At 38.1% G+C, this 25,731-nt stretch overlaps 1 protein-coding gene across 3 annotated transcripts in view; it reads left to right on the top strand.

The window, feature by feature from the left end:
- The window catches only part of APOOL (apolipoprotein O like), a 125,416-nt gene that overhangs the window by 8,041 nt on the left and 91,644 nt on the right, over window positions 1-25,731 (top strand). Inside the window, exon 1 of one of the 3 annotated variants that reach the window (XM_079764302.1) lies at window positions 18,488-18,732. The exons of 1 other annotated variant lie outside the window; for it this stretch is intronic. The gene's annotated coding sequence lies outside the window, so the exon portion shown is untranslated. Of the gene's footprint in view, window positions 1-18,487; window positions 18,733-25,731 lie in introns of those variants that run through there. One more of the 3 variants, XM_079764303.1, reaches the window with a different exon arrangement.

The following is a 25,731-nucleotide window of genomic DNA, read 5'->3' as shown; positions in this document are numbered from 1 at the left end:
AATAAAAAATAAAGTGAAAAAAAATTTTAGTTCCTTAAGTAAAATATAAAAAAGAAAAATGTGAAGTAGTGAAGTTTGTTCGCTTCAGCAGAACTTCAGTGTCCCATGGGGGCTGGTTTAAGACTCCTCTCTACTGTTCTGCCTGCCACGTCTCAGTTTCCTGTCAGGTAGTTAGCAGTGTTGAAGTTCCCAACGATCCACTGCTCCTGTGTGTCATACGTCACAACCTTGGTTTCAATCCAGCGGGATCCATCTGCCCACTTTGTTTTCTGCCTGCTCTCAGTCTACTTTACAAAAGCGTCTATTTCTGACACAGCCCCTAGCTGGTGGTGTTGCTGTATTAATTTCTGGGACCAAATGGCCCCTCAACCTAGTCCCCCAGGGCTCCCTGGGGATATTTAGAATCTTCCTTTCCCTGCCTCACTCAAGACTGGGTGTGGCTGTGCTGTTAGGAGCAGCCTGGTCTTCAGGAGAAAAATGTCTGTTCAGGGTTGGAGAGATGGACTGTCCCAGAGCTGGCTTCCTGCTTGTCTCTCCCTATTCTGCTCCCCAGTTTCCACAAAAACCACCTTCCCCTGCAGTCTCAGTGAGTGTTTTTAATTGAAAGATCCTATGCACTGGGTTTAGCAAGTAAAAGCAAGCAAGTTATAAAGACAGAGCAACGATGCCACTTTGCATCTTTCTCCCCCCGGCACTGCGAGGCCAGTATAGAACTTCAGGCTACCTTTCTGGGCGCAGTCTCCCATGGCTGTGGGCTTAGATCTAGAGTCCCCCACTGCCAGCAGCCCTGTGGACCCCCTTCCACATTTGAGGGCTACACTGACCCCAAGGGACGTGGATTTGGTGCAGCGCAGTCTCCCTCTGAGACTCTAGTCCTGGCTACGTGTGTTTCTCCCTCCAGCCCAGATCCCCAATCCCACCTCTCTTCAGCTGATCTCCACGGATTACCTCACCAGCTGTGTTTAATTTGCCAATTCCAGGAGGATGTTATTCGATTCAGCTGTTTCTTCTATCTGCTCTGTGAGAAGGCACAGGACCTGTCCACCTATTTGGCCTCCATCTTGTCTCCCCCTGGACAAATGTTTTAGGCACCCATGGCCAGGGAGGCTGGAGTCTTGATGTTCGTGGGTTTGCAGCCGAGGCAGCTGGTGCCTGGGCATTGTGGCTGTAAGGGTCCTCGGTGGTATCTGAGGTCTCCCTGGGTGAAGGTAAGGCCAGGCTTCTAATCACAGCTGCTCTCCCCTTCAAGATGGCAGATCTGGCCACCCCGGGAGAGATTTCAGCAGTAGTAGAGGCTGCCTGGCCAGGGGAGCCTGGTCCGCCAGTCCCCAACATTCACTAACTTGCTCACTGCTGTCCTGTTGGCTGCCAGTTTGGATCCCTCATTTAATTCTTTCAAAAAGATTTTTAAGGTACATAATTTTATTAGCTCAAAAAATAGGATTAGAGCCCTGATCAGGTGGCTCAGTTGGTTGGAGCATCTTCCCATACACCAAAAAGATTGCGGGTTCCATCCCTGGTTGGAGCGTGTACAAGAAGCAACCGATGGATGTTTCTTTCTCACATTTATGTTTCTCTTTCACTCTCACTCTCTCCCCCTTCCTTTCTCTTTAAATAAAAACATATCCTTGGGTGAAGATTAAAAACAAAAGAGTAGAGCAGTGAGGAAATTAAAGTTGTAACAGGAGGTTCTAATCAGAGAAAAGCTTGTTGAGTTTATGGTTTGAGCTATAACATGTTCTGAGTAATGGTATATTCAGCATGTTCTCATGGATGGGTAGCATATAAAGGTCGATGTAGGTGAGGTCAAAGAACAATGAGGTAAGGCATTTGGATGGTTTGACCACATGGACATTAAAGTCACTCAGAATTATGACAGGATTTGGAGTATAGACTAAGATTTTAACTAGAATCCTTAATCTTTAATTGTGATGAAATGACCAGGAGGTAGGCAGATGATAGTGCTAATGATGAATAGATGGGTGGTATGAGTTTCAAAGGAGCAAATTTCTTTCCTTTATGTAAACTTTTATTGAAATATATCATACATATAATAAAGTACACAAATCATAAGTAGATTGGTTAATTTTCACAAAATGATCATACTTGTTCAACAAGCACCCAAATTAAAAAATAAATAGAATATTACCAGCAGCCCATAAGTCCTTTTCTTCTTCCACAGAATGAGCCTCCACCATAGATTAATTCTGGCTTTTTTGCCTTCATATAAATGAGATTATGCATTATTTACTCTCTTATGCCTGGCTTCTTTCACCCAGTAGGTATTATGCTTCTGAGATTCAGTCATTATGCATGTAACACTAGTCCATTCATTATTCCTGTGTGATGTTCCAGAGAAGAATATAACATGATTTATTTATCCAGTCTATTATTGATGGACATTAGAATTATTTTCAGTTTTGAACTATTACAAATAGTACTCCTATGAACATTTTTGTACATGTCTTTGTGGTACATGCAAGTGTACGTTTCTTTTCAGTATATATCTAGGAGTGCGGGCACCAGGTTGTGCAGCTTTGGTATATATTGCCGTATAGTTTTCAGAAGTGGTTATATCAGTTTACATTCCCATTCATGAAGGTTCCAGTTGTTCCACTTTCTCACTAATAAGGACAGAGGTTTTTATGTAAAGGTGGAAAAGTAATGGCTTAGAAGCAGCACTGGAAATCAAGAAGACAAACTCTACCTCCTATCCCTGAGACACATGAAATAGCTTCCACTTGAGGGTTACAAGGAAAGCAGTGACCTCAGGAGACAGTCATGTTTCATTTTAGGCAAGGAGAAGGGAGGGTAGACACATGGAATGGCTTTTGAAGCTTTGAGAACTAGCAGGAAATTTGGAGAGAAAATACTTTGTAGGAATCAGAATACAGGAGACGATTTATGACTCTGGGACTATGTTTTGGGGTTTGGGCCAAGGATGGTGGGGATGGGAAGGCACATGGCCATCAAAGGTTTTAAGGTTTCAAAATTCTTGATAATACCAGCTATATATTTCTTTGTGTCAACTTTAGTCCTTGGCTCTTTCCTCTTTTTTGTTTGTTTGTTGATCCCCACCTGAGGATATTTTTCCATTGATTTTTATATTTATATTTATTTTTTTATTTTTATTTATTTTTAAATTACTTTATTGATTAAGGTATCACATATTTGTCATCACCACCCCCCATTCCCAGCCCAACCCCCCCCCCCCACACGCATGCCCCCATCCCCCTGTTGTCTGTGATCACTGGTTAGGCTCATATGCAAGCACACAAGTCCTTTGGTTGATCTATCTCCCTTGTCCCCAACCTCCCCTACCTTCCCTCTGAGGTCTGACAGTCTGATCAGTGCTGTTCTTGTTCTTCAGTCTATGTTGTTCATCTTTTCCCCTAGATGAGTGAGCTCATGTGATACTAGGAATACACTTATAGGAACCGAAAATGAGACAAGCAATAATGGTTATGCTGAGAGGCAAATGAATCAGTCTATAGTGAGTTTCTTTCTGGGCCAACAGTTCTTTTGAGTCCCGATTTCTATGTCCAACAGTTATTTATGTGTACATAACAGCAATGATATTTCAGTTCTGGATGGTGGACAAATGGTGGTAATGCAGGTTCGACCCTCTCTGGTTTGGTCCTGGGCAATCTGCAGTGACGCAAATCTGCTGACTGCTAGTATGGCAAGGCATGGTCAGCGTCTTCCATCTCTGGACTGTTTCTCTTCTGACTTCATGGCTGGAGCACTCCTGTCAATTCCTCTCTGTTGCAGGAATCCACATGGTCTCAGAGTTGTTTTCTGAAAATATACAAACATATTCTCGACCAAAAGTTAATAAAGGAATATTTTCTATAAATTTGACTTGCGATCCTTTTTCATTTTTTTGCCCAAACGATTTTCCTTTGGCTTCTTTTGACACCATGTATGTTTTACCTGGGTGTCTTGCTGTTAGCATTGCAAATGAAAGTTAATTTTCTAAAGTAAAAATTTTCTAGATGTAATTTATTTACAGGATATTTTTCCTTACATGATATTCTTCTACTATCCCCCCTTTTTTGGTTTAAATATTGGGACGCTTTTGGAAATTTTATGCTGTAATCTTGATAGCTTTTAAATTTTACTTTTTTGCACTAAAATGTGACTGCTTTAGGTTCATTATATGTTACACAATTTCCATTGATTTTTAGAGAGAGTGGAGGGAAGGGAGAGGGACACGGAGAGAGAAACAACGGTGTGAAAGAGACACATCAATTCGTTGCTTCCTGCATGCACCCTGACCAGGGCCAGGGATTGATTCTGCAACCAAAGTATGTGCCCTTGACCGGAATTGAACCTGGGACTCTTCACTGACGCTCTATCCACTGAGCCAAACTGGCTAGGGCAGCTCTTTCCTCTTTTTGTTTAATGTGACTGATACCAGGAAATAGTTGGAACCTAACACAGTGGAGGAGCTTGATGTGCAATTTCTGTAGTAATTAGTGACTAGCCAACCAATTAGATCCTCTCTTTAGGAAAGTCTAGATGTGATGGATATTAGTACTCTAAGCCAAGGCATGAGTTACACAATTAATGTAGATTTGGCCTGGTTATTTTTGGATCTTTTCGCTCAGTCATTCTGAAACTCACCAGGAGCTTCTCATATCACTAGGCTAATTACTAACGCAACAACCCTCCTCAGCCTGGCTCCATAGTTCACCTCATCTATATATATAAAAGGCTAAGTGACTCATTGTCCATCTGTCTGACTGGCTGGCTGACCAGCCGATACATATGATACGCACTGAGAAACAAACATTGACTCGTGCATGTGTGATACATATAAAGCTCTATATTATTTTCATATACATTTTACTAATTTTCTTTCATCTCTGACACTTCTATTATAGACAAAGGGCAAATAGTGAAATTAAAATATTTTGTTTAATTTTATAATACTACTAGAAGCCCGGTGCACGAAATTCGTGCATGGCGGGGGATTGTCCCTCAGCCCAGCCTGTACCCTCTCCAATCTGGGACTCCCAGGGATCGGGCCTAAACGGGCAGTTGGACATCCCTCTCACAATCCAGGACTGCTGGCTCCCAACTGCTTGCCTGCCTGCCTTCCTGATTGCCCCTAACCGCTTCTGTCTGCCAGCCTGATCACCCCCTAACCACTCCGCTGCCAGCCTGGTTGATGCTTAACTGCTCCCCTGCCGGCCTGTTTGCCCCCAACTTCCCTCCTCTGCCGGCCTGGTCACCCCTAACTGCCCTCTCCTGCAGGGTTGATCACCTCCAACTGCCCTCCCTTGCAAGCCTGGTCCCTCTCAACTGCCTTCCCTTGCAGGCTGGGTGCCTTCCAACTGCCCTCTCCTGCTGGCCATCTTGTGGTGGCCATCTTGTGTCCACATGGGGGCAGGATCTTGACCACATGGGGGCAGTTATATTGTGTGTTGCAGTGATGTCCAATCTGTATATTACTCTTTTATTAGATAGGATAGAGGCCTGGTGCACAGGTGGGGGCCAGCTGGTTTGCACTGAAGGGTGTCCCGGATCAGGGTGGGGTTCCCTTGGGGCGTGGAGCGGCCTGAGCGAGGGGCCTGTGGTGGTTTGCAGGCCGGCCACGCCCCCTGGCAACCCAAGGGGAGGCCCTGGTATCTGGAATTTATTTTTCTTCTACAATTGAAACTTTGTAGCCTGGAGCGGAGCCAAACCTGCTGCTCCCTCTGGGGCGGCAGCCATCTCTGTGGCAGTTAATTCACCTTCTACAATTGAAACTTTGTAGCCTTAAGCGGGTGAGCCCAGCCAGGGTATGCGGAAAGCTTTGCTTCCCCTGTTGCCACCAGCAACCCTGGACTGCTCTCTCAAGCTCCATTCTGCCACCATTTGTTTGAATTTGTTTACCTTCTATAATTGAAACTTTGTAGCTTGAGTGGAGGCTTAGGCCTGCAATAGCTATGGAAAGCTTGGCTTGCTCTGTTACCTGGGAAACCTTGCTCACTGTGGCTGTAGCCATCTTGGATTGGGGTTAATTTGCATACTCGCCCTGATTGGCTGGTGGGCGTGGCTTGGCTGGTGGGTGTGGCTTATGTAGCAGAGTGATGGTTAATTTGCATATTACCATTTTATTAGAGAGGATATTATATATACTATTTTGACTTGTAAATTTTTGCAGTAATGTAATTACTGCATGAATCTTTCTTCTAATTAATTTCCTTTCAATGTGCATGAATCTGTGCGCCGGGCCATGGGTGCATTCATATTTCCAAATCCCTACTTGATATCTTTAAGTAAATCAAATTCAACATGTTCAAAAATTTCTTTATCAAGTTTGATTTTTCTTTTGTGTTCCCTATTTCACTTAAGAACATCAGTATCTAGTCTTGGGATCATCGTAAAGTATCCCCCATATCCAAACAATTAACAAGCCTTGTGCATACTTTATTATTTCTTATATTTTTATTCTTTTACACATTGAAAAAACATTTTAATGCCTATAACGTGCAGGAGATGGTGATAACATTGGCACGAACAGATGCTCACAATAATTATCAGGTAATTGCATATTAAAACAATGAGATAACACTTTAGTAAGTTGAAAAAGATGGAATGCTGGTGAAATCCAAATGTTGGCCAGGATATGGGAATGAATATAAGCACCCTCATGTATACTGGTAGGAAAGATGATTGGTACACCTATTATGGAGATCAATCTTATATATTTAGTGAAATTAAGTATATGCACTTACTCTATGGCCTGGTAATTCTGTCCCTGAGGGTATTTAAAAAAGATATACAAGTTCATAAGGGCACTTATACAAGGATGTTTATTGCAGTATTATTTATGGTGGTGGGGAATTGGAAGCAATATAGTTGTCCATCGCTGACAGTGGATAGGTGAAATATTAATGTAGCAAGTAGAAAAAATGGGAGATATATATATATATATATATATATATATATATATATATATATATGAACACAGACCAATATAATGTGCAAAATAACTGTAATACACCATTTTCTTTGTGAAAAACTAAGAAAATGAGATATGTAAAAAATTTAAAAATATGTGTACACATTACTACAATATGCATTTTGTAAAGACTCAAAGAGATAATTATTAAACACATTAAAATACCTACCTTTGGTGATTAAAGGAACAGAATCAATCAATATTTAAAAAATGAATCATGGGACACAGCAAAAACTGCCCTGAGATGGAAGTTCATAGCATTATAGTCCTACTTCCAGAAACAAGAAAAAGCTCTAATAAACTATCTCACACTACAACTAAAAGAATTACAAAGAGAACAAGAAAAGCCCAGAGTAAGTGGAAAGAAATAATAAAGATCAGAGAGGAAATAAATGACATAGAGACTAAAAAAAGTATAAAAGATCAGTGCAGCCGAAACCGGTTTGGCTCAGTGGATAGAGCGTCGGCCTGCGTACTCAAGGGTCCCAGGTTCGATTCCGGTCAAGGGCAGGTACCTTGGTTGCGGGCACATCCCCAGTAGGTGGTGTGCAAGAGGCAGCTGATCGATGTTTCTCGCTCATCAATGTTTCTAATTCTCTATCCCTCTCTCTTCCTTTCTGTAAAAAATCAATAAAATATATTAAAAAAAAAAAAAAAGATCAGTGCATCCAAGAACAAGATTGATGAACCTTTAGTCAGACTCATCAAGAAACAAAGAGAGACCACCCAAATAAATAAAATCAGAAATGAAAGGTGAAGTAACAACTGACACCACATACTACACCATGGATGAATTTTGAAAACATTGTGCTAAATAAATGAAGACAAGAGTCTGTCTACATAAATGCAAGAGTCTGTCTACATAAAATGTCCATAATAGAAAAATACATAGAGACAGAATAAAGATTGTTTGTCTAGGGCTTGTGGAGTATGTATCAGTACTTCATTTTCATTGATGAGTAATATTTTATTGTATGGATACACCACATTTTGTTAATATATTTGCCATTTAATGGACATTAAGGTTGTTTTTTCTTTTTGAATATTATCAGTAATACTGCTGTGGACATTTTTATGTGGATATGTGTTTTTATTTCTCTTGGATAGAGATCTGGAAGTGGGATTTCTGGGACATATGGTAACTCTATTTTTTACCTTTTTGAAGAGCTGCCAGATTATTTTTCAAAGTGGCTGTACCATTCTGCATACCCTCCAGCAATGTATGAGGGTTCTAATTTCTCCACATCTTACAAGTACTTCTTATTGTCTGTCATTTTTATTATAGCCATTCTGTGTGTATTGGTAAATGGTATGTCAGTGTGGTTTTAATTCCCATTTCCCTAATGACAAGTGATGTCAAGCATTTTTTCATGTGCTTATTGGACATTTATATATATTTTTTGAAGAATTGTGTATTCACATCTTTAGCTCATTTTAAAAACAGGTTATTTGTCTTTTTATTAAGTTGTAAGATTTAAAAAATATATTATGGATACTAGACCTTCATCAGATATATGATTTGCAAATATTTTTTCTATTATGTGGGTTGTCATTTTACTTTCTTGATAGTGCCCTTTGAAGTGGGAAAGTTTTAAATTTTGATGAAGTTGAATATATCTTTGTATTCTTAGGTTTCTTGTGTTTTTTGGTGTAATATGTAAGAAACCATTGCCTAAACCAAAGTCACAAAGACCTAAATCTATGTTAGAAGTTTATAGGTTTAGGTCTTATATTTAGGTTTATAATCAATTTTGAGTTGTTTTTGTATGTGGTATTAGATAGGGAATACTTTTATACTTTAGCCTATAAACTTTTGCTTAAATGACTATTCATATACCCATTCAATTGTCTTGACATCTTTTTATAAAAAACAGTTGACCCTAAATGTAAGGGCTTACTTTGGGACTATAAGTTTTATTCCATTGAACTATATGTCTATCTTTATGCCAATATCACAGTTTTTATTATTGTAGCTTTTTAGTAAGTTTGAATTGGGAAAGTATGAGTCCTTCAACTTTGCTCTTCTTTTTCAAAATTTATTTGATTTTTCTAGGTTTCATGTATTTCAATATGCATATTAGAACTAGCTTGTCAATTTTTACAAAAAAAGCATGTGGGATTTTGATAGTGGTTGCCTTGAATCTTTAGGTCAATTTGGGGATTATTGCTATCTTGACACAACTGAGTCTTAAAATTTATGAACATGGGATGTCTTTCCATGTGTATGTCTATTTTTCAACAATATTTTATAGTTTTCAGTTTAAAAGTCTTACATTTATTTTGTTAAAATTATTCCTAAGTGTTTTATTCTTTTTAATGATATTGTAAATGAAGTCATTTTTGTAATTTCATTTTCATGTTATTCATTGCAGGCATATATGAATAAAATATATTTTTGTGTATTGATCTGTATCCTGTGTATCTTGCAATCTTGCTAAGTCCTAATAATTGAGTACACACATGTACATGTATATATGTGTATATTCCTTAGGATTTTCAACATATAAGATTATGTCATATTATGCCATCTGTAAATAGAGAGTTTTACTTCTTCCTTTCTAATTTACATGCCTTTTATTTCCTTTTCTTGTCTAATTACCCTGGCTAGAACCTACAGTACAATATTGATTTGAAATAGTAACAAAATGTTTTTTGTTTTTGTTCTTGATCATAATGGGATAGCTTTCAACCTTTCACCATGAAGTATGTTAGCTGTGGGATTTTTGTAGCTCCCCTTTATCAGGTTAAGGAAGTTCTTTTCTATCTTACTTAATTGAGTTTTGGTGTTTTTTTAATCATGGAAGAGTGCTGGTATTTGTCAAAGGATTTTTCTGTGTTTATTGAGATAGTCATGTGTTTTTGTTCATTATTTTATTAATGTGATATATCAATTAATTTACATATATTGGACTAATCTTGCATTCTTGGTCAAATGCACTTTTTATACACATATGTTAAGTTTCTATATTCACAAGAAATATTGGTGTATAGATTTCTTGTGATGTCTTTGTCTGGCTTTGGTGCCAGGAAATACTGGCCTCATAGAATGAGTGGGTATTTTTTACTCTGCTATTTTTTGGAAAATTTTTGAAAGATTGGTGTTAATTCTTCTTTAAGCTTTTGGTAGAATTTACTCTGAACCTGGGCTTTCCTTGTGGAAAGATAATCTCTATACAGGTTATACAGGTATATTCAGAATTTCCATTTATTCTTGAGTCCTTTTGGTAATTTGTGTCTTTCTAGAAATTTGTCCATTTCAGCTGAGTTATCTAATTTGTTGTCCCATTGAGCAGGGACTGTCCAGCAGACCCTGAGAAACGGATGAACAGATTGCTTTGACACACGTTTCTGTGAAAGAGAGTACTAGGGGATTGTTTTACTTAACTGGTAGAAGTAAAAAGCCGTCCTGTTTGCCTGCCTTCTTAGGCTTTTATTATCACAACAGCTTGAACTTAAATTAACCTTTTGATACAATTACTAGTAGCAGGGTAAGTATTCTTGAGAAAGTATATGCTTCTACAAGGTCAGGTCTTTAAAGACTAAACATAGAGATTCTAGCAAAACACCTGGGGGATTGGACTTGTTTGGAAAAGTCAAGGTAGGGGCTACAGCCTTCGGCAAGGTCCCTCAGAGGACCCCGACCTTTCAGAGAATCCTCCTTGCAGACATTCCAACCAAGTCCCGTGCTTCCATTCACAGTATTAACTTATAATGCTTTTTATTTCTATAAAGCCAATATGTGCTGTTCTCTCTTTCATTATTGATTTTAGTAATTCCATCCTTTTTTTTTCCTTTTTTCTTCTTGGTTACAGTATCAATGTTTTGTCAGTTTTGTTGGTAATTTTAAAGAAGTGACTTTTGGGTGTGTTGATTTTCTGGATTAACTTTCTTTTATTTATTTCATTTATTTTCATTCTAATCTTTACTATTTCCTTCCTTCTGCTTGCTTTGGATTTGAGTTTGCTTTTCTATTTTCCTAAGTCAAGTTATGAGATTATTGATTTGAGATATTGTTTTTTATTATAACATTTACAGGTATTTATAAACTTCCCTCTCAGATCTATTTTATTGCATTCATAAGTTTTGATGTCTTTTTTTTTTTCATTTTCATTCAACTCAAAGTATATTCTAATTTTTCTTGTGGCTTTTTTTCCCTTTGACCTGTGGTTATTTAGAAAATTTTTTTTATTATTATTACTCTTCAAATATTTGTGTATTTCCCAGACCTTTTTTTTTTATATTTTATTGATTTTTCACAGAGAGGAAGGGAGAGGGATAGAGAGCCAGAAACATCGATGAGAGAGACATCGACCGGCTGCCTCCTGCACATCCCCCACCAGGAGATGTGCCTGCAACCAATGTACATGCCCTTAACCGGAATCGAACCTGGGACCTTCCAGTCCGCAGACCGACGCTCTATCCACTGAGCCAAACCGGTTTCGGCTCCCAGACCTTTTTGTTCATCATATCTGATTTACTTCTGGTGTGGTCAGAGAACATACATTTTTTTTGTATAATTTCAAATCTTTTGCGTAATATGTGGTCTATCCTGGAGAATGTTCCATATGCACTTGATGAGAAGGTATATTCTACTATTGTTGGGTGTAGTGTGTAATGGAAGTCTTTTAGTTCAAGTCTTCTGTTTTCTTGTTGATTTTCTGCCTATTTGTATCCATTATTGAATGAGGTATTGAACTTTCTATTATTATTGAATTGTCTATTTTTTTCTCTTCAGTTCTGTCAGTTTTGTTTCAGATATTCTGTGGCTCTCTTGTTAGGTGCATGTATATTTTTCATTGTTATATATTTCTTATAGCTTACCCTTTTATCACTATACTAACTCCACATTTTACTATCTTTATATCTAGTAAAAATTGTTGCATCAAAGTCAAATTACAGTGGCTGTTTGCATGGTATATCTTTTTCCTTGCTTTTACTTTCAACTGAAATGTATCTTTGAATCTAAAATATGTTTTCTTTGGACAGCATGGTTGAACTTTTTAAAAATAAAAAGTTCTTTGCCTTTGGATTGAATTGTTTAACCCACTCTGATTTAGTGTAATTATTGCTGTGATTAGATTTATGTTTTCTATTTTGCTTTATTTTCTATGCCTTATGTCTTTTTTGTTATTTTATTCCCCCTTTAATGCCTTTTCTTGTATTCAGTGGATATATTATGGTGTGCGATTTTAATCTTTTTTTTTTTTAATCCTCACCTGAGGATATTTTCCCATTGATTTTTCTGAGAGAGTGAAAAAGAGGGAGGGAGGGGGAGAGAAACATCGATGTGAGACACATCAATTGGTTGCCTCCTGCATGCATCCTTACAAGGGCTGGGGATCAACACTGCAGCCAAGGTACGTGCCCTTGACCGGAATCGAACCCACAACCCTTTGGTGAGCAGGCCAACGCTCTAACCCATGAACCATGCCAACTAGGGCCAATTTTAATCTTTCGATTGTTCATCTATACTTTTAAATTATTTTATGTGTGGTTGCTCTAGGGCATGCAACATACATTTTAATTTATCAGACTCTACTGCACATTTGTACTAACTTAATGCCTGTGAGATATAGAAATTTTATATTTTTAGAGCTCTGCTCCTTCCCTTTCTTTTTCACCATTTTTGTTTTATATTATCTAATGTCTTTTAAAGAAACTAAGAGAACACAAACATTATGTATAAAGTATGTGTGTTTGAGTGTGTCTATATACATACATATATACACAGACATGTACTCCCTACACACATATCTTATAATGTAACTCTTTTGATTCTCATCATTTTTTCCTGTGGATTCAAGTTACCATCTGGTGTCATTTCTTTAATGTATCTTTATTCTACCCCTCCCTTGTGTTTTCATTGTCAAATATATTAAATTGATATATGTTGTATACCCACCAATACTATTTTCTAAATATTGTTTCTTTTAAAATTAAGAGAAGAAGGAAGAAATATGTAATTATATTGCCTTTTATAATTACCTACATAATTACCTTTACTGTTGCTCTTTTCCTTTTCCACTGTGGCTTCAGTGTTCTGTCTAATGTCACTTGCTTTCAGTCTGAAGATCTTCCTTTAGTGCAGTGGTTCTCAACCTTTCTAATGCTGCGACCCTTTAATATAGTTCCTCATGTTGTGGTGATCCCCAACCATAAAATTATTTTCATTGCTACTTCATAATTTTGCTATTGTTATGAATCGTAATGTAAATATCTGTGTTTTCCGATGGTCTTAGGCGACCCTGCAAGCGGTTCTTTTAAGTCCTTTTAAGTCCTTCAAAATGGTTTCCTGTAGTTTTCTCAATATATTTAGAATAGCTGCTTTTAAGATTGTCTGTGCTATGTCCATCATCTGGGTTCACTCTAAGACAGTCTCTAGTCCCCTCCCTTCCTTTGAATGGAGAAAGTCTATTTCTGTTTTTTTCCTGTTTCTTTTCAGGTTTTATAGGTTTTCTTCTTGTTGTAAACTGTACATTTTAAGTAATATAGCAACTCGGGTTTCTGTCCCCTCGGGGAGGGTGCTTTATATTGTTGTTGCTTGTTTGCTCATTTATTTGTTTAGTGGCTTTTCTGGACTGGCTTTGTGATTTCTATTTCCCTGCCCCTCATCTCAGATGTTCCTGCACAGGTACTTTTTATATTTTTATATTTAAGGCTAGATTCCTAGAGGATGCCCTTTGTGTCAGCACTACTTAATGATTGGCCAGGTTGGTCAGAAGTTTTACTTAAGCACCTCAAACCGCTGAGGGTTTTACTGTTTACCAATTAGCCTGTTTGCGACTTAAAGACTGCTTTCACAATTCGGGGAGTTTAGGAGTTTGCTTTGTATTCAGGCAGGAACTCAAGGCTCAAGATTTTTCTCTCCAATCATTCTTCAGACAGTGCATCCTTTATGTATGTGTCCAGCATACTGGACCACTGGGGATGATTGTGGTTTTAGCAGGGCTCTTTTTGTCTCTTTCTATGAACGCTTCAATAAAATTCTGGCTCTTGGGATCATACCAAATTGTTAATTTCCCCTGATTGCTAGCTGATAGTTCTGTTGTTGTTGACAACAGTCTGTTCCAAATTAAAAGTATAGGCCCTTGCAGCAGTAGGGTGTTGCCAGTCTTTGAGTCTTGTTTTGATTATCCCCTAAGTAGAAGCCCTGCCAAATACATATGGAATAGCTCTTTTGCACCGCTAACCTGGGAAATAGCAGGAAATTTCAATCAGGTTCTATGAGTATCAGAATAGCTCTTTAGCAACACAGTGATCTGAGGGAATAAGGTATGGGAATTTTTAGCAGCTGCTTTCTTGAATCCTTGCTAGGGATGGGGAATCAGTGTATATGGTATCTGCAAGTTTTCACCAGCCACCAAATCCACCTAGAATACCTTTTTTTTTTTAAGCTCTGGGATCTGTGGAAGATGGGAGTTAACACTTGGGGGTGGATGGGTAAGGGGTATAATTTGAATGCAACTGCCTCCCACTCTTCTTACCAAGTCCTATAGATTTTGTTAAACAAATACATCTCAATTTGTTGTAAACCTTTTGACTCATATTCAGAGAATTTGCTGATTTGACTAGTTTAATAGATGTCTCTCTCCAAGCTTGTCACACTGCCATTCAAATCCATATGCAAGTTTCCAGTTTGGGGCTGTTAAAATAAAGGCGCTGTGAACAATTGTGTACAGGATTTTATGTGGTTATAAGTTTACATTTCACTGGAAGAATTGCCCAGAAGTGTGACTGCTGGGTCCTATGGTAATTATGTTAAGTTAAAAAATGCATAATAGATTGACCCTTGTATTGATTGCTTATTGGTGATATTACATATTACTACAAATTCAATGGTAAAAACAACACAGATTTACTACCTTACTAGAGGCCCAGCACACAAAATCCATGCACGGGGAGTGGGGGAGGGTCCCCTCAACCCATCCTGTACCCTCTCCAATCCGGGACCCCTCGGGGGATGTCCAACTGCCGGTTTAGGCCCTATCCTGGGGATTGGGCCTAAACCGGCAGTCGGGACATCCCTCTCACAATCCGGGACCACTGACTGCTAACTGCTCACCTGCCTGCCTGCCTGACCACCCCTAATTGTCCCCCACTGCTGGCCTGGTCACCCCCAACTGCCCCCCTGCCGGCCTGGTCGCCCCACGCAGCCTGTTCGGTCGTCCGTTCAGTTGCGATGGTCACTTAGGCTTTTATATATATAGACTAGCAGTTGCGATGGTCACTTAGGCTTTTATATATATAGACTAGAGGCCCGATGCACGAAGACTCGTGCAAGAATGGGCCTTCCTTCCCCTGGCTGCTGGCACCGCCTTTGCTCCGGCTGGAGCTGCCTTTCCGCCTTCGCTCTGGGCCCAGAGCCGCCTTTCTGCCTTCCCATGCTGCCCAGAGGCCCGGAGCGGCTGGAGCAGTGTGGAACGCCCTGTCCCCAGCCGCTTGGTGCCTGTGTATGCAAATTAACTCGCCATCTTTGTTCAGTTAATTTGCATACTCACTCCTGATTGGCTGGTGGGCGTTGCGAAGGTACGGTCAATTTGAATCTTTCTCTTTTATTAGTGTAGATAGTTCTGGGTGATATAAGTCCAAAATCAGTTTCACTGGAGTGAAATCAAGGTTTTGTCAGGCCCACATTCCTTCTGGAGATTCTTTGCCTTTTCTAGCTTCTAGAGACCACCTGTATTTCTTGTCTCATGATCACTGTTCCATATTGAAACCCAGCAATGGCTGGTTAAGTTTTTCACTGGCTGTATTACTTTTATACTCCTCTTCCATAGTTAAATCTCCCTTAGTCTCCTTATAAGGATAGTCATGTTTACCTTGGGGCCTCTCTGATAATCCATCAGAATCTCTTTATCTCAAAATCCATAATTGAATCACATCTGTAAAGTTCCTTTTACCATGTTATGGAACTTATTCACAGCTTCTGGCATTCAGATTGTAAAATCTTTGGGAGGGGTGATATTATTGAGTGACTATAATCCTTTTATCATCTGACACAGTCATTTGAATCAGTTTTTCCTCTATAGGTAAGGTGTTATTTCTCTTGCTGTTTTCAAGATTTTTCTTGTTCTTTAGTTTTCAGAAGTTCAACTCTGATGTGTTTTGGGTGAATTTCTTTGGGTTTATTATATTTGGGAATTGCTCAGATTCTTGTATTAGTGGGTTTTATGTATTTTGCCAAATTTGGGAAGTTGTCAGCCGTTATTTCTTCTGTCATCTCCACTGTGCTGTTGAGTTCATACATTGAATTTTTAAAAATTCAGTCATTATGTTGTTCAGTTCTAAATTTTCCATTTGGTTTTTCTTTATATCTTATACTAGGGGCCCAGTGCATGAAGATTCGTGCAGGGGAGGGATCTCTCAGCCCCACCTACACCCTCTCCAATCTCCGCTGGCTCCTAACCGCTCACCTGCCTTCCTGATGCCCCCTAACTGCTCCCTTGCTGGCCTGATTGACGCCTAACTGCTCCTCTGCCAGCCTGATTGCCCCCACCTACCCTCCCTCTTTGCCCTGATCACCCCCAAGGCTTTTATTAGTATAGATTTCTTTGCTGAGACTTTGTGTTTCTGCACTGAGATGTTCTATGTTTTAATTTGCTTCAGGTATTTTCAGAATTGCTTGTTGAAACATTTTTTTTGTGATGGATCCTTTAAAAATCTTTGTTAGATAATTTTAACATCTCTGAACTCAGTGTTGACATATTTCGTCCTTTTTGTTCAAGTTGATCTTTTCCTGGGTCTTGTTATGATGAGTTTCCAATTGATATTTTGGTATTATGATATAATGCTCTGGATCATATTCAAAACTTCTGTTTTAGTTAGATTTCTCTAATACAGCTTTGTCAAGGGAAAGAGCAGTGCTGCCTATTTGTTACCAAGTGAGGGGTAGAAGTTAAGGTTCCCTGCTCAGTCTCTCTTGACACCCAAGAAGGGGAAGGCCCCCTTGTTATTTTTGATTAAGGGTGAGTTTTTAGGTCCCTACTAGGCCTTTGCTTTTATCACTTTGGCTGGGTGGGGTAGCAGTACCTTGTTAATGCTCCTTATATGTCCTCAAGTAACACCACCATTATGGGTGACCTTGTTATTATCACCTGATGATAGTAAATATCCTGACTTCAGTAGGCCTTTTTGGATACCTCCCCGCAGGGAAGGGGAGAGGTGTGTCCTTACCATCAGTTGATGACAGATATCAAGGTTTCCCATGTAGTCTCTACTGATAACTTGGGGGCCAGAGCTCCTTACTGCCTGGTGTAGGTAAAAGTCCCACCTTATCTAACACCATGCTGGTGGGATAGTGTTAGAATGCCTTATTTTAGCCTAGCCAGAGTTAAAGAATAAGCTTTCCCCTGAGGCTTTGCTTGTGTGGGTGGGTAAATTGTCTTAGTTTTGTCTGTCCTGTTTGGCTGTATTAGAGTAATTATAGCTTAAAACTTTTATGTCTTGCTAGACTGCTCCTTTTCCTGGTCTTTTGACTGGAGAAAGCACACTTTTTCCTGGGTCTTTTGTCTGTACCAGTTGCCGTTTCTGTGTCACTGGCTTCTCCAGCACCCAGTCCAAGATAATATGAAACAAAAATAAGCCCAGGGACCTCACTATCATGTCATTCCTCAGGTTCTGAGGTACCAAACTGGTTTGCCATCTTCTCTTCATCTTTCAGAGTCTTTTTATACTTATTTTTATATAATATCTAGGATTTTGAGTTTTACTTAGTGGAAGGAATTAGAAAAAGTATTTCTACTCCATCTTTCCAGAAGTGGAAGTCCTCCTTATCTGACTCCCCCACTAGAGATTATACATTACTTAAGGGCAGAAACAAGGTCTTTGTATAGTTATATCCCTCATGGGCTAAGATAGCAACTGTCTAGTGCATAGTGTTTGTTTAGGAGGTGTTTGTTGACTAAGTTAAAACTGTAATAACTGTTAGACATTTTGCCTTCAGAAAAAAGTATCCTAGTTAGAGAAATATAAAAAAAATTATAGTTGGAAATAGTACATGGTTAAATTCTAAATTATCTTGGACTTCTGTAGACTAGATAATTCATGTCCTTAAAAGGTAATTTTTTCCATCTCTTTGAAAAACCTGAAAATGAGGATGTTTCTTATCTCTGCTTCCCCCTGGACACACCTCTGTTATACTGCTTATAACCATGTATTGCATTTATTTTTACATTTTTCTCCCTCATTAAACTGAGAGTTTCCTTAAAAATAGGGACAGTGTTTTATTCACATTTGTATCTCAAGTCTCACAAGCTCTTGAGGTATGGTATTAATAGATACTTGAATGGTTGTTGAATGAATGAATGAGTGCATTCTTTGATGCCCATGTACACAAATAGATTTAAATTTTTATTTTTAAGTACATATATTTAAATATATTTAGAGGGAAATTTATTATATAGATTTAAAATATATTACTAAAAGGGTAATGTTAACATGAAATATACTTTTTTTCCCAAAATATATTTGAAAAAAATTTGCTTTTAAAAATGAGTATTACTAGTGACTTGAAGTTTGAACCTTTATTCATAGTTATTGATAATATTTCTGCAGGACAGAAGAAATATTTGAAGAAACAAAGACCGAGAATTTTCCAAAAATAATGACACACATCAAGTCAGAGCTCTAAGAAGTGGAAAGAACCTCAAGTAGGATAAATACCATACACATAGACATATCTCATGTCCTTGTACACATCATTTCCACACTGCTGAAAAATTGAAAGAAAATTGTATAAAACAGCCAGAGAAGAAAAACACTTTACATAAAGAGGAATAGAGGTGAGAATTGCAGCATATTTCTCAGAAACTACACAAACTAGACAATGTTTCTGTAGGAGAGTATTCTTTGTGATTGCGGCTGTGACTCAGAGTTAATTTATGCTTCTTATTTGCTTTTCTTTTGAGCAATTGAGGCTTCTCATCTTTAAAAACAAAAATAATCCCAACTCTAAAATCCTCACCTTATACTGGTAAAATAAATATTTAATTGTGATCTATACTTGATTTTATATCATTTTATTCACACTACAGCTTTTTATGTGTTCAAATAGTGGCATGTAGTTACTTTTTTAAGGATTGTATCTTTAATACCTTTTCAAGATACAGTGTTTGATTTACCCTGAATCTGTGATTAAACTGTATATAGGAATTCCTTATCACAGTAAGGTCTGAAATATCTGAGGGTTCTAGCTCTATAAAATGCTTCAAGTTCTGTTCAACTTAAAATGTATTGATTACACATCAAGTGCAGTACAGATGCACATAAATTCTACGACATTATTTCTGCTCTAAAGGAATTTATATCAGCAAAGAGAACATATTCTCATGCAATGGATACTATTATAAGATAGCATATATTTAACTATTATAACATGTAATATAGATCATAAATCTTTAGCAATTCAAGAAGTGACCTGTATCTATATAATAAAAGCCCAGGGACTGTTATGGCAGAAAGATCTGAATGACTGGTCGCTATGTCGCGCATTGACCACCAGGGGGCAGACGCTCAACAGAGGAGCTGCCTCCTGGTGGTCAGTGTGCTCCCACAACTGGATCTCTGTTCAGCCAGAAGCCAGGCTCATGGCTGGTGAGTGCAGCGGTGGTGGCGGAAGCCTCTCACACCTCTGCGGCAGCGCTAAGGAGCAGCGAGCTGAGCAGTAAAGAGCAGTGAGCAGGCGGGCAGTAAGGAACGAGGGGTACCAGACTGCGAGAGGGCGCAGGCCAGGCTGAGGGATCCCCCCTCCGTGCATGAATTTCATGCACCAGGCCTCTAGTATATTATAATAGTTTAAGTCCTCTCAGACCTTGATGATAGTATTTAGATTACCAAGAATGAAGAGTTAGCTTGTCAGCAATAGCTCAGATTGAACATTATGATATATTCCAGGAACCTAAGGCAATTAGGCTGGCCAAATCAGAAAGGTTAATTTGGGCTTTACTTGGAGTAGAAACAGCAAGATGATGGAGTGTTTGAGTGCTAGGATAAATTGGAATTTTAGTTTGAAGGCAGCAGAAGCCATTGAAACATTCAGAAATGATTTATGATTTTTAAAATGTAATATAAAATATTACAGATGTACAAAGAGGTATTAATGAATATTACAAATGCATTTGAAACTTCCTATGTATCCTTCTAACTCTGATTGCATTCTCCTTGCTCCTTGAACCACGTCCGATAGCCACTCTCCTGACTTTTGTATTTAACATTGTTATGCATGATTTTAGACTTTTGCTATATATGCATGTGTTCCTAAACTTCATACACTACTGTTTTGTCTGCTTTTAAGCTTTGTGTAAATTTTACTTATACTGTATTTTTTCTTTGTGACTTGTTTTTATCAATTGGCATTTTTTGTGTGATATTCATTCAGGTTTATACACGTAGCTCTAGTTAATTCATTTTTACTGTGAATATTCTTCTGTTGTATGAATATACCACATTATTTCTTCATTCTCAATGTTTCTTGTGGTCACTTCCACCACCCATGTTACTATTATAAATAATGCTGTTATGAACAATCGTATGCAAGACTTCTTGGACTCATGTGAGAGTTTCTTTGCTCTACCATGTACTACCTGTATGACTTTGGGCAAATCACTTAACCTGTGTAAACCTCAGTTTTCTTATCTGAACAATTAGGATAAGAAGAGTACTTATTTCTTAGGGTTCTTTACCACAAAATTTTAAGAAGGTAACATGATGTGCACTACCCTATGCCCAGGATATATAGCAAAAGTCCAATAATTTCTAGTTGCTGTTATTATTCTTAATATTTAAACGAATCTTTATATTCCCAGCACCTAGTGTAATGCCATATTTCTTGACTTTCAGATCCCATTTAAGTCACACTTCCTTCATGCCAGTGGACTGATAGCCTGTTTCTCACGACAGTGTACATGTGTTATATTACCAGTTTTTATTATTAAAATTAATATTTATGTTTAGCCTTTTTCCTTCTTAGACTTATTTTTATTTCTGTCAGACCTTCAATGATTTAATGACATAAATAATCTTTAAAAGTATTAAATGTAATATTTGATTACCATATCCATTATGTATAAAATCTTCTCCTTTCTTCTTTGTTCAAACACAGAAAGCTAGAAATTTGAATGTAGAAGTTATTGTAGAGATTGTTCACTTGAAAAAAAATCCTGTGACTATAAAATAGTTTTCATGACTTAAGAAAAGTTTAAGAACAACCCACATTGAAAGAAGTAAAATTCTAGTGAGTGTGAATGAGAGTGCTATTTTCATTGATATTATATGAAAGCCTAACTGATAAAAGTGTATGGCAGAATAGAGTCCTAAAACTTTGAAGATTGAGATACTAAAGGCTTTCTATTCCTATAGTTTTTCCACAGGTTCTTTATTTTTTATTTTAGCATTTAAATCCTTTGAAATAGACTGTTTGAAATGCTGACATGGAAGGCCCAAATTATATAGGTACATTTCTGTAGTATCACTATTATTTTGTGAGACAGAATAGTCAAAGTTTTTAAATTTCCTATTTCAGCAAAGTATCTGCTTTTCATGTACCAGCATAATAAATAGTGCCATAGTTGGTAGACTCTACTGTTCTCAGTACATCTAATGATAGCTTATTCTCTTAGAGTTGATTCACTCATTATTTTCTGAAGAAAATATGCACCATGATATTTACAGATCTTCTCTTAGTAGGTCACTGGTGATTACTCTGAAAGTGGGCACCGTTTGTAAGACTTTTATGTTGCTGTCAATAAATAGCTCTTAAGTTATAACTACAAAACGAAGTTACTAGCACCTTTTATTGTTTCACTTTTAGTTGGGAAAAATACAGTAGTATTTCTGTTAAAGCAGAGATAGATTTAGTGGTATTTGTCATTTTTCAGAAACTTTATTATAGGAGATACAGGGGTGCATTTCAGAAGTCAGTAAAGAAGAATTAAAATATTTTTATGGGCAAGATTGGCTGGACCTGTGCTATATGACCCAAAGAAGTAGAAGCAGGGCCAGTAAAAATTATATGGACATGTGTTTCAGTTCAGTTTGTGGAAGAAGTTTTTCATAGAGTTGTAAAAAATATGGAATGGTCTATTAGTGGAGTTTCCCATTGCTGAAGGGGATCATACATAGACTCGAGGGTCACTTGGTAATGTGTTATAGAAGGGATTCTAGTACCAGGAATGGTTAAAAGGCCTTTAAGGTCCCTTTGCATTCTAAAGCTGAAACTCTAGTACAAAGAAGGTGATATGCCTGCAACACAGTTTTATATTTTGAAACCAGTCTCTCTTACCGTTTTAAGTTAGATTAAAAAGTCATTAGTTTATTCAGGAGCAGTGCTTATATTTTAAGTCAATTTGTGTCCCTCCTATCTTTTACCTGATATTTCAGAAGAGGCTAAATGTTATCAGATGTATATTTACGCCCCTGTGTTTGTTTTCCTCAGGAGTATTTGTACATTAGGTCTGCAGACAAAAGAAATCACCAAGAAAGAACAGTACTGATATAGTCAGTCACAGTACCTTCCCTGCTGCTAAGGAAAACTTTAACCTTTCATATCTATCTAAGGAAAGAAAGGTAGAAAGAAGACAAAGTAGAATGTAAAGTTAAAATAAGGATTGAAAAACAATTGACACCATACATAGTTATTAAAGTATTATTGACTATATTTCTGTCATTGGAAAACAAAATTTAATAAATGAAAAACAATTGGAACAAATGGTGCTGAAAAAAATGAAGGGGTGGGGGAAAAGAGGTGAGGAGAAGAAAGTGGAAAAACAGAAAGCAATTGGAAATGGTTATGCTACTTTTTCTTTTTACCAAGGATGGCATATAATTTCCCTCTCTTCCCCTCCAAGTCTAATGATCTAGAGTCATAAACAGCCTTATGGTGAGGAGATTTTTCTTGTGAACAGAGCTTCAGACACCAATTCCACACTGAAAGGGAAACTGCTTTTCATATGTTTCCAATTCCCCTCCATTTCTGGATCTTTTGATATCTGCAAATGAGGCGTATAAAATATATATTTAAACAATTGTCATTTAAAAGAATATTTAACCTAATGGATACCTTTATCAGGGTATTATTGACCATTCTAGCTGAAAAATGCATCAATTAGATAGAAAGTATTAAATTAAAAGTATTTATTTGATACAGTATACCAGTAATAATCACATTACTTTGGCCAAGAATTTTATTCATGCACAAGCAAAGTAAAATGCTATTTATAGCAAGAGAGAATCAGGCTTTCTTTCTTTCCCCTCAGGTATAGTCTTTGTTTTTAATTTATATTTTTTAAAATAATTAAATCATATTTTAACTTATTAAAAAAAGAAAAAAATTAATACTACAGAGGAACTGAACAACGCAATCAACCAAATTTACAAAACATTTCACTTAGCAAAAGCAATTTTCAAGTGCACATGGAACATCCACCCAAGTAAACCATATCTTGGGTCATAAAACAAAAGCTTGACAAATTTAAAAGTATTAGAATCATACAAAGTATGCTCTCTGACCAAAATTTAATTAAGCTAGAAATCAATAAAATAAAGATTATGGAAAATCTCCAAACACTCAAAACAACACACTTCTAAATAATTCATTGGTCAAAGAAGTCTCAGGGGAAATAAAAATTCAACATATCAGTTTGTACAATGCAACCCACAGCAATCTTAGAGGGAAGTTTACAGAGTTAAAATATGTTGGAAAAGAAGAAAGGTCTTTATAGAATTTTTAAATTTTATTTTACCGTACTTTCCGGCGTATAAGACGACTGGGCGTATAAGATTTTCCTGGGTTAAAAAGTCCTTTTATATGCCGGAAAATACGGTATATTGGACTATATTGATGGGATAGGATATAATGGATTAGATATATTGGACTACCATATTTTCCGGCATATAAGACAACTTTTTAACCCAGGAAAATCTTATATGCCCAGTTGTCTTATACGCCGGAAAATACGGTATGTGTGTGTGTGTGTGTGTGTGTGTGTATATATATATATATATTGTTGATAGTATTACAGATGTCTCCCATTTACCCTCCCTTTACCCCCCCCCACCTCCCAGCCCCTACCTACCCACCCCAGGTCTTCACCACCCTATTGCCCATGTCCATGGGCAATGCATATAAGTATATAAGTTCTATGATTTATCTCTTCTTGTCCCCCATCCCCACATCGAGGTATGTCAATCTGTTCCCTGCCTCCATGTTTCTGGTCTTGTTTTGTTAGTCAGTTCATATTGTTCATTACATTCCACAAGTAAGTGAGTTCATGTGATATTTGTCTTTCTCAGATTGGCTTATTTGGCTGATACATTGATCTCTATGCCTGTTCTTGTGCCAGTACCAAGCTGTTTTCATTACAGTGGCTTTGTAGTAAAAATTGATATCTGGTAGTGTGATACCTCTAATTTTGTTCTTCTTTCTCAAGATTGCTATGGCTATTTTGTTTTGTTTTGTTTTTGTTCCATATGAAATTTTGGAGTATTTGTTCTAGGTTTGTGAAATAGGTCATTGGTAATTTAATAGGGATTGCATTGAATCTATAGATGCTTTGGGTAGTATGACCATTTTAATTATGTTAATTCTACCAATCCATGAACCCACCATAGTCTTCTACTTCTTTATATATTTTTCTATCTCTTTTTTCAACATCTTGTAGTTTTCCAAATACAAATATTTTGCCTCCTTGGTTAAATTTATTCCTAAGTATCTACATTTTTTTGTTGCAATGATAAATGAGATTTTTATTTTTAGTTTCCCTTTCTGAGAATTTATAATCCTACCTAATAATAGACAAATATGCAAATTGACCGTACCTTTGCTATGCCCACGATTGGCCAGGAGGCGTGGGGGGGCAGGACTCGGGGTGGCCGGGGTGGCCGATTGGGCCGGCGGGATGCTGAGCTCGTGCTGCCGCTGGTGACGCAAGCGTCTGCGCCATGGCTGTGCTGCAGCACAGAAGGGGCCTCTGGGGCAGCGAGCTCACATCCCGCCGTGGACCATCAAAAGCGGGGGAGCTGGGTGCCTGTCTGCTCCAGCACCAGGCCTTTCAGAAGCCTCCGCCGTGCTGGAGGCTTCTTGAAAGGCCTGGTGCACCAGCGGACAGGCACCCAGCTCCCCCGCGATCGAAAGCGAAAGCGTGTAGGGGACCCTGCACGTGCATGATTTAATCATGCACTGGGCCTCTAGTTGGTATATAAAAATGACTGATATGTGGCTGTTAATTTTTTTATACTGCTATATTGCCAAATTCATTTATTAAATTAATAGCTTTTAGGTGGAGTCTTTAGGGTTTTCTATGTATACTATCATGTCATCTGTAAATAGTGACAGTTTTACTTCCTTCTTTCCAAATTTGGATGCCTTTTATCTTTTCATCCTTTCTGATCACTGTGGCTAGGACTTCCAGTACTATATCCTATATAATAAAGAGGTAATATACAAATTGATCGTCACGCTCTCACACAAGATGGCCGCCCCCATGTGGTCACAATATGGCTGCCACAAAATGGCTGGCAGGGGAGGGCAGTTGTGGGTGATCAGACCAGCAGGGGAGGGCAGTTAGGGGCAACCAGGCCAGGAAGGGAGGGCAGTTGGGAGAGACCAGGCCTATAGGGGAGGGAGAGCAGTTGGGGGGGACCAGCCCTGCAGGGGAGGGCAGTTAGGGGTGACCAAGTCGACAGGGGAGGTCATTTGGGGGCGACCAGGCTGGCAGAGGAGGGCAGTTAGGGGCGACTGGGCTGGCAGGGGAGGGAAGTTGGGGGCAATCAGGCCGGCAGGGGAG

The sequence above is a fragment of the Cnephaeus nilssonii genome (genome assembly GCF_951640355.1).
Source record: "Cnephaeus nilssonii genome assembly, chromosome: X".
Classification (NCBI taxonomy): Eukaryota; Metazoa; Chordata; class Mammalia; order Chiroptera; family Vespertilionidae; genus Cnephaeus; species Cnephaeus nilssonii.
This window is presented reverse-complemented; position numbering and strand designations above follow the sequence as displayed.